A 14,079-nucleotide genomic window follows, 5' to 3' on the forward strand; every position below is an offset into this window, starting at 1 on the left:
CCAGCTTCCTCCATCCGAAGTGTCCTGCCCCATCGTGGTACGCTCCCAGAACCATTGGCACATCTTGTCTTGGGACCACAATCTGCCATACCAATTCATGAGTGCGTGGGTCGATGCTTCTCCAGCACAGCTTACCATCGTGAATAAACAGTTTGCCTCTCCCCTTCCACAGCTGTTGTGTTTCTTGTGGATCATCCGGGACGGGATGCAAACCTGCCTGCGTCAGAAGCTCTTTCACCCGACGGACCGCGGGGTCACCATCCTGGGTCTCTGCCCACCCGTGATGGGGCAGGGGATTCAGCGTGGCGCCCTGCTTATTCTTGCGCCTGTTCTCCACCTGATGGGAAAACTGGGTGGCCTTGGGGTGATGGAAAGTGGGCAGCTCTACCTCCTCAAGTGCCTCCGGGTCTTCCCCCATTTCTGGCAAGTTGGGCATCCGGGACAATGCATCGGCATTCGCATTCTTGTGCCCTGCCCGGTACTTGATGGCGAAGTCGTAATTAGACAACCGGGCCATCCACCGCTGCTCCAAGGCACCGAGTTTTGCTGTGTCCAAGTGCAATAGTGGATTATTATCCGTGAAGACGGTGAATTTTGCTGAGGCCAGGTAGTGCTTGAACCTCTCCGTCACTGCCCAAAAGATGGCGAGGAATTCCAGCTTAAAGGAACTGTAGTTGTCAGGGTTCCTTTCAGTGGGGCGAAGTTTCCGGCTGGCGTAAGCGATTACTCTCTCCTTGCCTTTCTGCACCTGGGACAGCACGGCTCCCAGTCCCACGTTGCTGGCATCCGTATACAGCACAAACGGTTGGTCATATTCAGGATAGGCCAGTACCTCTTCTCCCGTCAGCGGCAACTTTAAGCAAGTGAACGATCCTTCCAGTCCATCGTTCCAATCAAATGGGGTATTCTTACCCTTGGTTTTCTTGGATTGGCCCACCAACAGGTCTTGCAAAGGCGCGGCCTTCTTGGTGAGGTCCTTGATAAACCTCCTGTACTAGCCTACCAACCCGAGGAACTGCCGGACTTCATGGAGGTTGCCGGGCTTCGGCCAGTCCTTGATCAACGTGACCTTGTCGGGGTCTGGGGCCACTCCTTCAGCACTCACCACAGGGCCCAGGTACTGCACTTTGGGTTTCAGCAGATGGCATTTGGATGGTTTCACCTTTAAGCCAAAGTTGGACAGGGCTTCAAACACCTCGGCCAGGTGCTTCAAATGGTCTTCATAGGTCTTAGAGAAGACAATGACATCGTCCAGATATAGCAGCACGGTTTCAAAGTTCTTGTGTCCCAGACAGCACTCCATCATCCTCTGGAACGTTCCCGGGGCGTTACACAATCCGAAGGGCATGTAGTTGAATTCGCAGAGACCCATTGGCGTCATGAAGGCCGTCTTTTCCTTGTCCGCCTCTGCCACAGGAACCTGCCAGTACCCACTGGTGAGATCCAAGGTAGAGAAGTAGTTAGCAGACTTTAAAGCAGCCAAGGACTCCTCTATCCTGGGCAGTGGGTATGCATCCTTATGTGTAATGCGGTTTAGTTGCCTATAATCAACACACATCCTCATGGTGCCATCTTTCTTCCTAACGAGGACTAATGGAGCTGCCCAGGGGCTACAACTGTCTCTCACTACCCCAGCCTCCTTCATCTCTCGCAACATGTCTTTGGCACACTGATAATGAGCTGGGGGTACAGGACGGTATCTCTCTTTTATGGGTGGATGATCTCCTGTGGGGATATGATGTTTAATCCCTTTTACCTGCCCTAAATCTAGGGGGTGCTTGCTGAATACCCACTCATACTCATGAACCACTCTGTAGGCTCCCTGTTTCTGGTGAGATGGGGTAGAGTCAGTGCCCACGTGTAATTCCCAACACCAATCTTTCGGTTGCCCTGCAGAGCCGTTGTTCTCCGCCGGAGTGGACGGGACCAAGGGTCCGGGTGCCTGTATCACACTATTATTAACAGTAAACAGTTTGGCAAGTGTGGCATATTTGGCTAGTTGGACTTCTTCCTCCCCACAATTGAGAACACGTACTGGCACCGTCCCCTTGCGGACGTCAACCACCCCTCTGGCTGTCAGGAGGGTAGGCCTATTATCTGAATATACGGGTTCTACCAGGGCCTGATAGTCTTTACCCCTGAGGCCTATGGCTGTCCGACACCATATTAACATTTCACTCCTGGGGGGTATCGCAATGGGGTTTGAATCACTCACTGTGACACGACCAATTTCACCACCAGTCAGCTCCACCTGCTGTCTCTGCATCAGAGCCCTGATTTCTTTTTGCAGGGCACGTTGTTCACTGTAACCAGCTGTTTCTGCTACCTGCTGCAACAAGACAATAACCTCTGCAAGACAATTTTCTATGACATTAGTACCAATGGTCATCATGGGGTTACATTCACGTCGGTCAATATCAACAATGACAATTCCTTGGGCCTCCAATTCTACCTGCCCCACCTTAATGGTGACCTCTTTATACCCCACTTGTGGCAATGGCTGACCATTACTAGCTATTATGGTGAAATCATCATCGGGGCCACGGGTAATGTCGGTGTCCTCCCAATAACGTTTATAAAGAATGTAAGGCATAGTCGTCACCTGGGAACCGGTGTCCAGCAAAGCGTTCATGGGGATACCGTCGATCACGATGCGGAGAACTGGTCGCCCGCCGATGTATTTGGCTCTCCAATTTTGCGGGCCTGATCGTCCTACTCCTGGGGGTTGGCCCTCTGCCCCAGGGGTTGCTCGTTTAAATGACAGTACCTTGCAAGATGGCCCACCTCATGGCAGCGGCGGCAGATAGGTCATCCGTCCCGATGAAAGCGATCGTCGTCTCTGCCTCTGGTCGTCGGAACCTTCCTCTGTTGCTGCCAGGGAACATCTTCCGGTCTGGAAGCTAGCTGGATCTTCTCCTTGGGGGCCTCCTGTAGGGACTGGATGGTCCGAGGTAGGGCGGCAACGCTCTTGGTCAGCTCCTGCATCTGGAGGCGTAGTCCTGCAGGGGAGTCGTCTTCCAGGATCTGGGCATCGGCCTCAGCGGAAACGGGCGCATCCGGCGCCACCTCCTGGTGGTATGTGAGAGCTTGACGCCTGGGAAGTACGGCATGGCTGGGCTGTCGCTCCGGTAGCGCCTGGATGGCTTTATCTTTGAATTGCGCAAAAGTCAGGTCTGGATTCTGCATGGCCAGGAAGTGTAGTTGGGCCCTTTGATGACTGCACAGGAGCCCCTCGATGAACCGCTCTTTCAGGATTTTATCGTCATCTTGCATGCTGCTTGGGTCACTCTGCTTGATGGCCCGCAGTGCCTACTGGAGATTAAGGGCATAGTCCCGTAAGCTATCCTGCGGCCTCTGCTTGCACCCATAGAATGTCAATTTAATTTCTGTAGCTGTGCGGGTGTCAAAGGTGGCTTTAAGCTTTGCAAAGACCTGCTGCGCAGTTCTCTTATCCGCGGCGGGCCAGGACTTCACTTCTCTCAGAGCCGCCCCAAAGAGTTGGCCTGTTATCATATGAACTTTCTGAGGTTCTGTCAAGGGATAAAACTCAAGCAGGCTGCAGATCCCCTTTTTAAAGTCAGTTAATGTATGTGATTCTCCAGAATATCGCGGGAGCCAGGCTTTTCCAGGCAGGTACGGCATGGAGAAGGGCATTATGGCTGCTGTAGCAGCGGCCGTATCCGGCTGGCTGATGGGGGCAGCAAGCTCTGCGGCACCTCGCAGTGTTACAAGGCCCGCGGCTGCGTCTACTGCGGGGCGCGGAGGTGCCCCTGAGTTTGCGGCTGCGACCGCCGCCTCCGCTCCTACTGGATCAGACATGGCCGTTCCTTCCCCCCTGCTAACCTGGTGGAAGTCGGGGTTCCTCTTCCGGAATCGGCACCTCACCGCGTCTTCTCGCTCCGCGCTCTTTTCGTCCGGCTCCGCCCACGAAGCTATGGCTCCTCCCCTCGTGCTCCACACGGAGTGGCGATGGCGGATTTTGGCGGCAAATAGCAATGCACAGTCTTTGTAATAAATCACGATTCAAGCACAATTCAGTCAGAGTTCCAAGGCACACATGACCTGATTCTTCAGGCTTAAGTAGATCCTGTTCGTGACGCCAAGTTGGAGCGGCCCCCCAAACGCAGGGCAGCGGGGTACTCGGTACCGGGTCTCTCGGTCCTGGGGATGTCACGGTGGCCTGACCCAATCCGTGGCCCTGCTAAGGGGCACCCAATTAAAGATGTAGGTGCAGGTGTAGGTCGCAGTAAATGACGAGGACACAGGGTTGCAGTCTCTTTACCTCTTTACTGAAGGCTTCGGCATCCGCAATCCAGAGCACTGCTAACAGGGCTGGCTGAGACCGGCCGGTCCGAAGGCACATCCAGAGTTCCCTTTGCAGGTGGATATCAGTAGCCTACCTACTAGCGCCTGGGTGTTGTAGTACTTCCCTGCTGAGCACCACGGGATAGTCCTCACAACTGTCGTGTATGTTTCTGTTCTTTCTCTCCGTCCCCCAGATGATATGGATAGGACGCACCTGTATGACGGGGAAGGACTGGAATTATTTTATAGGGACCCTAGAGACGCCCCTCTCCCACAGTTGCCTCCGTTGTCTTCGTTAGGTGTAAAAGGTGAGACAGCCAACCTAGAGTTAACTGCCCGGCCGTAGTTCAAAGTAATGCACAGAGTCTGTTACTTTCTCGGCGTTCCGGCCGCCGGCTACATGCCTCAGTAGGATGTTGCTGATCTTAGGGCAAGACTCCTTCTGGTTCTATCTCCTTTGTGCTGTGATCCCGTTTCTCACTTCTCCACAATATACTTCGCTTCGTGTCCTTTCTATGGAGTCTGCCGCTATATCATACAGGCACGGCTCCGTAACGATCTGTCCTTTTGCTAGGCCGCTGTCAGGATCCCTCCCCTGACAGGTCCTCTCCCGAACTCTCCCGGGCTGCTTTCTGCCTAACTTCCTGTCCAACCCCCCAGTTTTACCCAAGTGTGAGGAGTGGCCTAGTACATAGAACCGCTCCCCCTGGTGGCCAGAGTGTGAAGTGTCATGTGTGACTGTGATACCTGGTCAGGTGAACTCCTTTGGTGCCATCAGACGTGCCATTACTCCCCTTAGCAGCGGAGCGACAGTACTGCAACGACCAGGAATCTGGGGCGCTGCATTACTCTCCACGTCATCCACTCTCAAATCTTTTGAGGAAGATTGTGCAAGACTGTCAGGAATCCCACTGTGCTGCCACCAATATGTCACGGATCCCACTAATCTGTCACAGATCACAGGGAAGATACCTTTATCATCCCCACCACTCACACCAATTTGTCACGAACCGGGGTTGTTTTGTTGTCCCTGGTTCCTTCTGAAGGGGATTTATCTATATCCCAGTTCCGGTTTGGAACTTGCAGCTCTCTGGCACCCCCTTACCCTCAGGTCAGTCAGGGTACTGCACCTTGGGTAATTAGTCGCCAGAAAAGCTGCCTGCTATGTACTGGCTATTGGGCATGCTGCAGCCTGGGTGATATAACTACACCCACTCAGGCAGGAACAATAATTATCAATGCCGCCATCACTACAAAGCCTCCCAAAAGCACACAACAAGGTTTGCTGCCACCAGCTCCGATTTTCCAAGGATTAACGGGTCCGGAGCCAACCCAAATCAGTAGCGTAATTCACTTCAGAGGGCGCAACAGTTCGTTTAGAGTATGGAGAGACATACTAGTAATTTAATATTTTACTCCAAAAAAGGTAGGCAGTGTTTACAAAGTATAAAACGATATTATAAAGAAGACAAATCATGTGTACAATACAATTATAAATAAAAAAAGGATTAAAATTGAAAAACCACTTACATAGTGTTCAGATCATTTCATATCATCATGGCTGGCTGTAGGCTGAGGAGGGGCCACATCTAGATGCATGCCACACATCTGTATAGCAACTAGCCCCCGGACAAAAGACGCTGAAGACTGCTCTCTCTAAGTTATCTCACAGCCCAAAACCCCAGCACTCCCCCCTGTGGTGACATCCCTTAGAGGCTGAAACCTCCCCTTTACTTGGAGGTATGAAATGCAATTTTTAAGCCTATCTCGCGGTATGAACCTCGTATAAGAAATTAACCAGGATCATGAGGTGCACCACTTCGGGTTGATTCTTTTAGTTGTAAACATGGAGCAATTACCTGAACCGCTTATGGAGAGATCCACGCTTTGCACTTGTTGTGTTTAGCTGCTAGCGGATTCAGTGAGTGATAGATTTATCGATGGACATCCGGAATATATAATTCTTATATCTCTAGCCTGGATCGGTGCCCATATATAACACGCTAATAGAAGAAAGAAATGCCTGCAGTTTGGAAGTGGCTATACCAGTTTGGGCTGGTATTGGTTGAAAGGAGGGAATGAGTAGTTTTAGGGAGATTTTTCTGCTGCAGCTAAAAGCCATAAACTGCTCACACATTGGTATGAAGTTGCACAGAATGTCTGCCATAGGGCTTTGTCATGGTATGAGCGAATTCAGAGGGGGAGAAAGGGGGGGTTGAATCTGCAGCATGTGTGTGGAAAGCCATGTAACCTTCTGAAACTAAACTCACAATATAACATTTTTACATTATCGTGATAAAGACCAAATACAATATCCTCTGGTAACAATGGCAAGATATCCATAAAAGACAAAATATGGATGAGCCATCATTTTCCGCACTCACAGACTTCATCTACAGAACATGTAAAACCCCTCTCATCTTATCAGCCCTATTCAATAACACTGGCGGTGCGCTGTCCGGTCCCAATGTGGAGAGTAGAAAACGATGGTCTGAATGAGCGCTTAATCAGACATCAGCAAAACTGGGTTGTAGTTTTTGATGTAAGAATATTTTTTTTTAACTGATAGTAAAGATCCTAAAATTATGATTAATAAAGAACAAGATATGTTAGAAGTAAAGATCACTCTGCAGTGTGAGTCCTCTACTGCAAATCATCGTCAACATCACTCCAGCAGAACTTGCAGCAGAATGTCTGTGTCTAATCTACCTCCTCCCCTCTACATCTGTGTCAGTCTCTATCTCATCCCCTCATTGTCTGTGTCGCTTCTAGCTCCTCTCCTCTATGTCTGTGTCACCTCTAGGTCCTCTCCTGTACGCCTGTGTCACCTCTAGCTCCTCCCCTCTATGTCTGTGTCATCTCTAGCTCCTCCCCTCTATGTCTGTGTCACCTCTAGCTCCTCCTCTATGGCTCTGTTGCCTCTAGCTCTTCCTCTATGTTTGTGTCTGCCTCTAGCTCCTCCCCCTGTCTGTGTCTGCCTCTAGCTCCTCCCCTCTGTGTCTGTGTTGCCTATAGCTCCTCCTCTATGGCTTTGTTGCCTCGAGCTCCTCCTCTATGTTTGTGTCTGCCTCTAGCTCCTCCCCTCTTTGTCTGTGGATGCCTCTAGCTCCTCCTCTATGTATGTCTCTGCCGCTAGCTCCTCCCCTCTTTGCCTGTCTCTGCCGCTAGCTTCTCCCCTCTATGTCTGTGTCTGTCTCTAGCTCCTCCTGTCTGTGTTGCTTCCAACTCCTCCCCTCTATGTCTGTGTTGCTTCTAGCTCCTCCTCTATGTGTGTCTCTAGCTCCTCCTCTATGTCTGTGTCTGCCTCTAGTTTCTCCTGTCTGTGTCTGCTTCTATCTCCTCCCTTCTATGTCTGCGTTGCTTCTAGCTCCTCTATGTCTGTGTCTGTCTCTAGCTCCTCCTCTATGTCTGTGTCTGCCTCTAGCTCCTCCTCTGTACTGCCTCTAGCACTTCCTCTATGTCTAAGTCTGACTCCAGCTCCCCCCCTCTACCTCTGTGTCTGTCTCTAGCTCCTCCTCTCTACCTCTGTGTCTGCCTTTAGCTCCTCCCCTCTACATCTGTGTCTGTCTCTAGCTCCTCCTCTTTGCCTATTTCTTCCCCGTGAACTGTTCCAATCTCCAGTCCCCCATGTGCACTTACCTTATCTGGTCTTTGCTCCTCTATCCGATCTCAGGGTTGTTTGGTGGCTCCATTTGCCCTAGCAGGAGACATGAGACTTCTGGTAGTGATGGACAGCTGCAGGATGTTTCATGAGACCAGGGGCGCCGCTACCATGTGACAAGTTGAGCGCTTTGCCTCACTGAAGTGAGGGGGCGGCAGATTCTGCTGCTGTAGTAACTGAATTTGTGCTAGAGACGCAGGTTCAGTTAGTACTCTATTATACAGGGCTCAAGGCCGGCGTCAGCACCTGGGCAAGTGTCGGGGCCATAGCGAGAAGGATCACCAAAAGAGCCAGATCTGTGTGTGACTGGCCGGGTTCTGCTCCTCCTGCAACATTAGCTCAGCTGCGACATCACTAATAACACGTGACTGATCACATGCTCGAGACATCATGAAAGGTCCCCTACCTCCCGGATGTGGTCTTCTCCAGTATGGTAAGTATGTGCTTCGGTCACTGCTGCTCTGTGCAACTCCGCTGCTGAGGTACGGCAGCCACATTGTTCTGTGCTCCTCCGCGCACACTATCAGGCGGCTGCAGTGACTGGCTGAGAGCTGGGTGTGTCAGGGACCAGGTGCAGTTTGTGCGTGGTCACAGTTCTGTCTGTGCTGCAGATTCCATGCAGATTTTACAAGTTCACATGTCCAGACCTTGCTGTGGATTCCACACACGTCTGCAGCAATCTATAGTACTATACAGGTAGCAGGAGTTTCACCATCCCATTCACACACTGCAGAAAAATGCAGGGTGTGAAACCTGCCGTGGACTTCACCATAGCCTGAGTAGTGTGAACTCATCAGTAACCTGCGGATTCACTCACAAAGCCGCAGCGGATATTTCTTGCAATGTGTGAACATGGCCCAGAGTTAAAGAATAAATATAAGATGAGCTATATGCTACGTGGCTGTGCTATATGCTACGTGGGCTGTTATATGCTACGTGGGCTGTGCTATATGCTACGTGGCTGTGCTATGTACTACATGGGCTTTGTTATATGCTACGTGGGCTTGCTATATGCTATGTGGGCTGTGCTATATGCTATGTGGGCTGTGCTATAAGCTACATGGGCTGTTATATGCTACCCAACTGCTATATGCTACGTGGGCTGTGTTATATACAACGTGGGCTGTTATATGCCACGTGGTTGTGTTATATACTACGTGGGCTGTGTTATATGCTACGTGGGCTGAACAGTATACTATGTGGCTGTGCTATATGCTGCTTGAGCTGTGTTATATACTACGTGGGCTCTGTTATATGCTGCGTGGGCTGTGCTATATTTCTGTGCTGTATCTGTGCATCATGAATCGTGGTATGTGTTAAAGGGGGGCCCACTCTGGGCGCCATTTTGCAGCTCGCCTCAGGCAGCATGACTTCCTCCCAAGTGAGGACTGTGTGGTGAAGTTACCTGAGCTCCTAAGCCTAGCAGTTCTGGTAGACCACAGGATTCTTCCTGCCCAACATGGATGACTATGCCTCAAATAGATCCCACTCCAGATCTCAAATGGAGCAGATTCCACATCAATGGTATAAAGTCAATCAGTCAGAGACTGCCAGATCAAAACCTCCAACTCCGACAGACTTGGTGCTGGTTACTAATCTAGTAGATCCCAGAAGAACTCCAATCTTCACCTTTAAAAGGGGTTGTCAGAGTAAAATAAAATGTTTACCTGTGGCTTGGTGAATTAAAACATAGCATAGAAAGCTATGCTCACCTACTGTCACTTACTGAGATCCAAAGCGGGCCGCGCTCTGGTCTACGTTTAATTAAGTCATCACTATTCAAAGCGGCAGCAGGATCGGGGCAGCCTGTGATTGGCTACTGTTATCAGGTGGATTCAACAGTGTATCATCAATGCTATCATAGGAAAAAATTAAAAAAAATGATTCTGCAGCGCCCCAGAGTCCTGGTCGTTGCAGTACTGTGGCTCCGCCACTAAGGGGAGCTATGGTGCGTCTGATGGCACTGAAGGAGTTCATCTGATCAGGTATCACAGACACCAATACATTTCACAGTCGGGCCTCCGGGGGGAGCTAAGGGTTCTATTCACTAGGCCACTCCCCACCATAGTGGGTAAACTGGGGGTCAGGCAGGAAGTGAGATCAGAAAGCTGACTGGGTTGGAACCAGGCAACACCGTGTGGCAGAGGGTGTTGTGGGGAAGATACAGTAGGGTCTCTGTCAGGGGTGGGATCCTGACAGAGGCTTGGCAACTTGGACGAACGTAACGGGACCGTGGCTGCTCAGGATAGCGGCGGTGCCCAAGGAAGGACCAGAAGCGAGATAGATTGTGCTGAGTGAGAAACGAGATCAAGCAATAGGAGAATACCAGTAGGAGTCGTGCTGTAAGACCGAAGCAACACCCTACTGAGGCGCACTACCGGTGGCCGGAACGCCGAGAGGGTATCTCAACATCCAGCTTCAAGCAATACCCTAAACAGCGGCAGGGCAGTCAGTCTAAGGTGGGCTGTCTAACTTAAATCACCTATGCAGTCTTGGGGGGCAACTTGTGGAGAGGGGCGACTCTAGGGTCCCGGAAGAGCTCCGAGCCTACCCGTCAAACGGGTGCCGTCCCAACCATAACACCAGGGAGGGACGGAGGATTAGCAGAACATCATCTAATCGAGTTGTGAGGGAACTTAAGAAACAGACACAACAGTTGTGGGGACTTTCTGTAAGCACAGCAGGGAAGGACCGCAACACATAGCGCTAGAAGGAAGGCACAGATTTCCACCTGCTAAGAGAACTCTGGAGGTGCCATTGGACCGGCCGGACTTGCGCAGCCTGGTTATCCGGATTCCGGACTGAGGACCCAGGGATCTTCAGTAAAGAGGTAAAGAGACTGCAACCTGGTGTCCTCGTTATTTACTGCACCGCACCACTACAGCTTTACCACCATCATCCGTCATATCTATCACTGTACGCCCCTCGGCAGGGTCACGGACCGGGCCTAGCCACCGTGACAACCCCAGAGCAGAGACTCAGAGGCCCGGTACCGGGTACTCCTCGGCCCTGCGGCAGTGGGGGCGCTCCAACTTGGCGTCACGAACAGGATCTACTTAAGCCTGAAGAATCAGGTCATGTGTGCCTTGGAACTGTGATTTGTTGTGCCTGGACTGTACTTTATTGCAAAGACTGCTGCGCCATTTACCGCCAAAATCCGCCGCCATTATAGCGCTGAGGAGAGCGCAGGAGAAGAAGAGGGGCGTGGAGTGGGCGTAGGCAAGCTGGAGAGCGCGAACAACAATGGCCGCCCTGTCTAAATATTTCTGCACTGTGAGGACGTGTCCGTCAGCAGCGGAGATCCGCCTCCTGATCCTCAATGGGGGGCGGAGATCGAGAAAACGACACCGCCCACGAAGGAGAGAGCGGGAAAAAGACCACGAAGTGACCCACGTGGAGGACGCCATGGCCAGCAGCTCCGAACCCGACAGTGGGGTTGAAGTGGAAGTTTCCCCCAACTACCCGGATGAGCACAGCAGCCCGTTCTCTGTGGACAGCACCGAACTCCTGCGAGTCGAGATGGAGAGCTTGCTTGACCAGCTCCGTCAGCTGAACATGAAGGCCCAGGCTCCGCACCAGGCAGCGCCGGAAGAAGGTCCTCAGGCGCCGGATCCTGCAGCCGCTGAGATCCTCGCTGACACCGCCGGAGGAACCCGCCGCGGAGGAGGAACCTGCATCGGCTGGTGAGTCCGCCGACCCCGTCCCGCTGGCCGAGGGTTTGCTGGTGGGTCCCGTAGCAGCACCACCTCTCCCGGGAACCCATAGACTCCAATGCCTGCTACCATGGGAGGAAGCCACGGGCATGGAACACCGTATGCGAGCCCCAATCGCCCCCACTCCCCTGTTGTGTGAGGTCCACGCGGAGCGCACAGTGTGCCGCTGGGTGAACCCCGGATCCAATCTTATGGGGTTCCCCGGGGTGGAGACCCAGGAGGGAGAGATGGTGCAGGCCCTAAGCTGGGGAGAATATCAGGTTCAGCTAGAGCAGCAGTGGAAGGAAAAAGAACAAAAATACCAGGCCGGGCTGGAGGCCTACCATCGGAAAGACTTGGCGGTCAAGGACCGGGCCCGCAAGGACCCCACTGCTCACCAGGCCCTGCGCAGGCAGGGCATCATCACCACCTTCAAGCTCCGTGGGGGCTGGGGCTTTATCAAAGAACCGGGTCTGTATGCGGAGGTGTTTGTGAACCGGAGGGATGTTGAGTCGCACCACAGGGAGGGCCACCCAGGCCGGGATCTCTATCCGGGGGATGAAGTCTCATACACCATGCACTTTGGGGAAATAGGGTGGTTTGCCCTGAATGTCCACAAGGAGCCAACCCCTGCGATGCCTCCGATTAGGGTGCCAGTAAAGCTGACCCCTGTAGCAAAGGTGTCCCCCTGCGGTCAGCCCGTGGTCGTGGCCAGGACCACCGAAGACACCCCCACGTGCACTATGGTCAAGACCACGACATGCAGCATTGTCACCTCCACCACCCTCGTGGCCAAGGAGGCACCTCTCTCGGAGGGTGGTGCCCGTGCTGCTGCGGAGCTGAAGACTGTGGGTACACAGACCCCCAGATGGGACGACAGACCCCCTTATGCAGTACCAGGCGGCTCGCAATACCCAAAGGGGTTGCCTCCGCCGGTGCTGCCTCCTGGGTGGTTTGAGTAAATGTCTCCGTATTCTGAATATGTAAATAGTTGCTGTTCTATTATTTTGCTGCTAAAACCCGTCCAGGGTTAACTTTTAAAGTGATTCCTTTTGTTGACCCGGGATCCCTATTGTTTTGTTTGTTTTTTCTAAGTTTTGCACAAGTTTCCAGAACTGCCGCAATCATGAACAGTGCATGATACAAACTTTTTGTAAATGGTTTGCACCTTATTAAAGGTGCTCCCTACTGGTTTTACTTCAAAGAGGACTCTTTGTGAAGATACCACACTGGAACCTTTGCCGAGTATGGACTGGTAGCTTGAGAAGATATGCTACCTCATAGAGACTTGGTCCCCTCTTAAAGGGGATGTTCATTTGTTGCACTTAAATGGTGATATTGCTTTAAGACAGGTGGCAATAATGTTTGATGAAAGAAAGTGATGATAATGTTTACATGAGAAAGTTATATGTATCCAACTAGTTAATTGTAAAGAAATGCTGATAATGTTGATAGACAATGAGGATAGAAGGTGAACCCTGAGTCCTCCTAGGAGCCGTATAGGAATGGCTCAATACTCTTAAACTGAAAGTAATGTTATGCTCTATACTGTGTATAGTAGTTGAAAAGGCAGTTGTTGTGAATTCTGTTTGTGGGCTCCCCCGGTGGTGTTTTATGGTATTGCCACTTATTTGCCTTCTTCTATCCTTTATCACCTGTTGACACCCATTAGGGGAGTTTCCTATTTAAGCCTGCTTGGCTGCTGGTCTGATGCCGGCCACCAATGTATCAGTAGCATTCTGTTGCATTCTCCTGCCTCAAGTTCCAGTTCAGCTAAGTTGAATTTTGTTCCTAGTTAATGCTATTTTTTGTCCAGCTATCTGCAATGTGACTCTCTGTAGCTGGAAGCTCTCGTGGACTGAAATTGCCACTCCAGTGGCATGAGTTGTCACTGGAGTTTTAAAGTAATTTCAGGATGGTGTTTTTTGAGTAGTGTTTTGAAGTTGACCGTGAAGTAACTCTTTCCTGTACTTCTGCTATCTAGTAAGCGGACCTCACTGTGCTAAATCTGCTGTTCATCCTACGTATGTCTTTTCCTCTTGACTCACCGTCAATATTTGTGGGGGCCTGCTATCTCCTTTTGGGGTTCATCTCTGGAGGTAAGGCAGGCCTGTATATTCCTCTGATAGGGGTAGTTAGATCTCCGGCTGGCGCGTGGTGTCTAGGGCATCGTAGGAAACACTCCCCGGCTACTTCCAGTGTTGTGTCAGGTTCAGGTCACGGTCACTTTAGTTTCCATCACCCGAGAGCTAGTCCGTTTGTTATTTTTGATTTCCCTGCCATTGGGAAAATCATAACAGTTTGGCCGGCCCACATGTGTTAAAACTATGCACTAAAGCAGGAAAGGATATGAAAAGGTTTTTTTTTCCTTCTGTGTTTGGAAAGTGCACCTTAGTGCTTATTTGTACTCCTTGCTTAAAC

Source organism: Ranitomeya variabilis, chromosome 1, assembly GCF_051348905.1.
Source record: "Ranitomeya variabilis isolate aRanVar5 chromosome 1, aRanVar5.hap1, whole genome shotgun sequence".
Taxonomy (NCBI): domain Eukaryota; kingdom Metazoa; phylum Chordata; class Amphibia; order Anura; family Dendrobatidae; genus Ranitomeya; species Ranitomeya variabilis.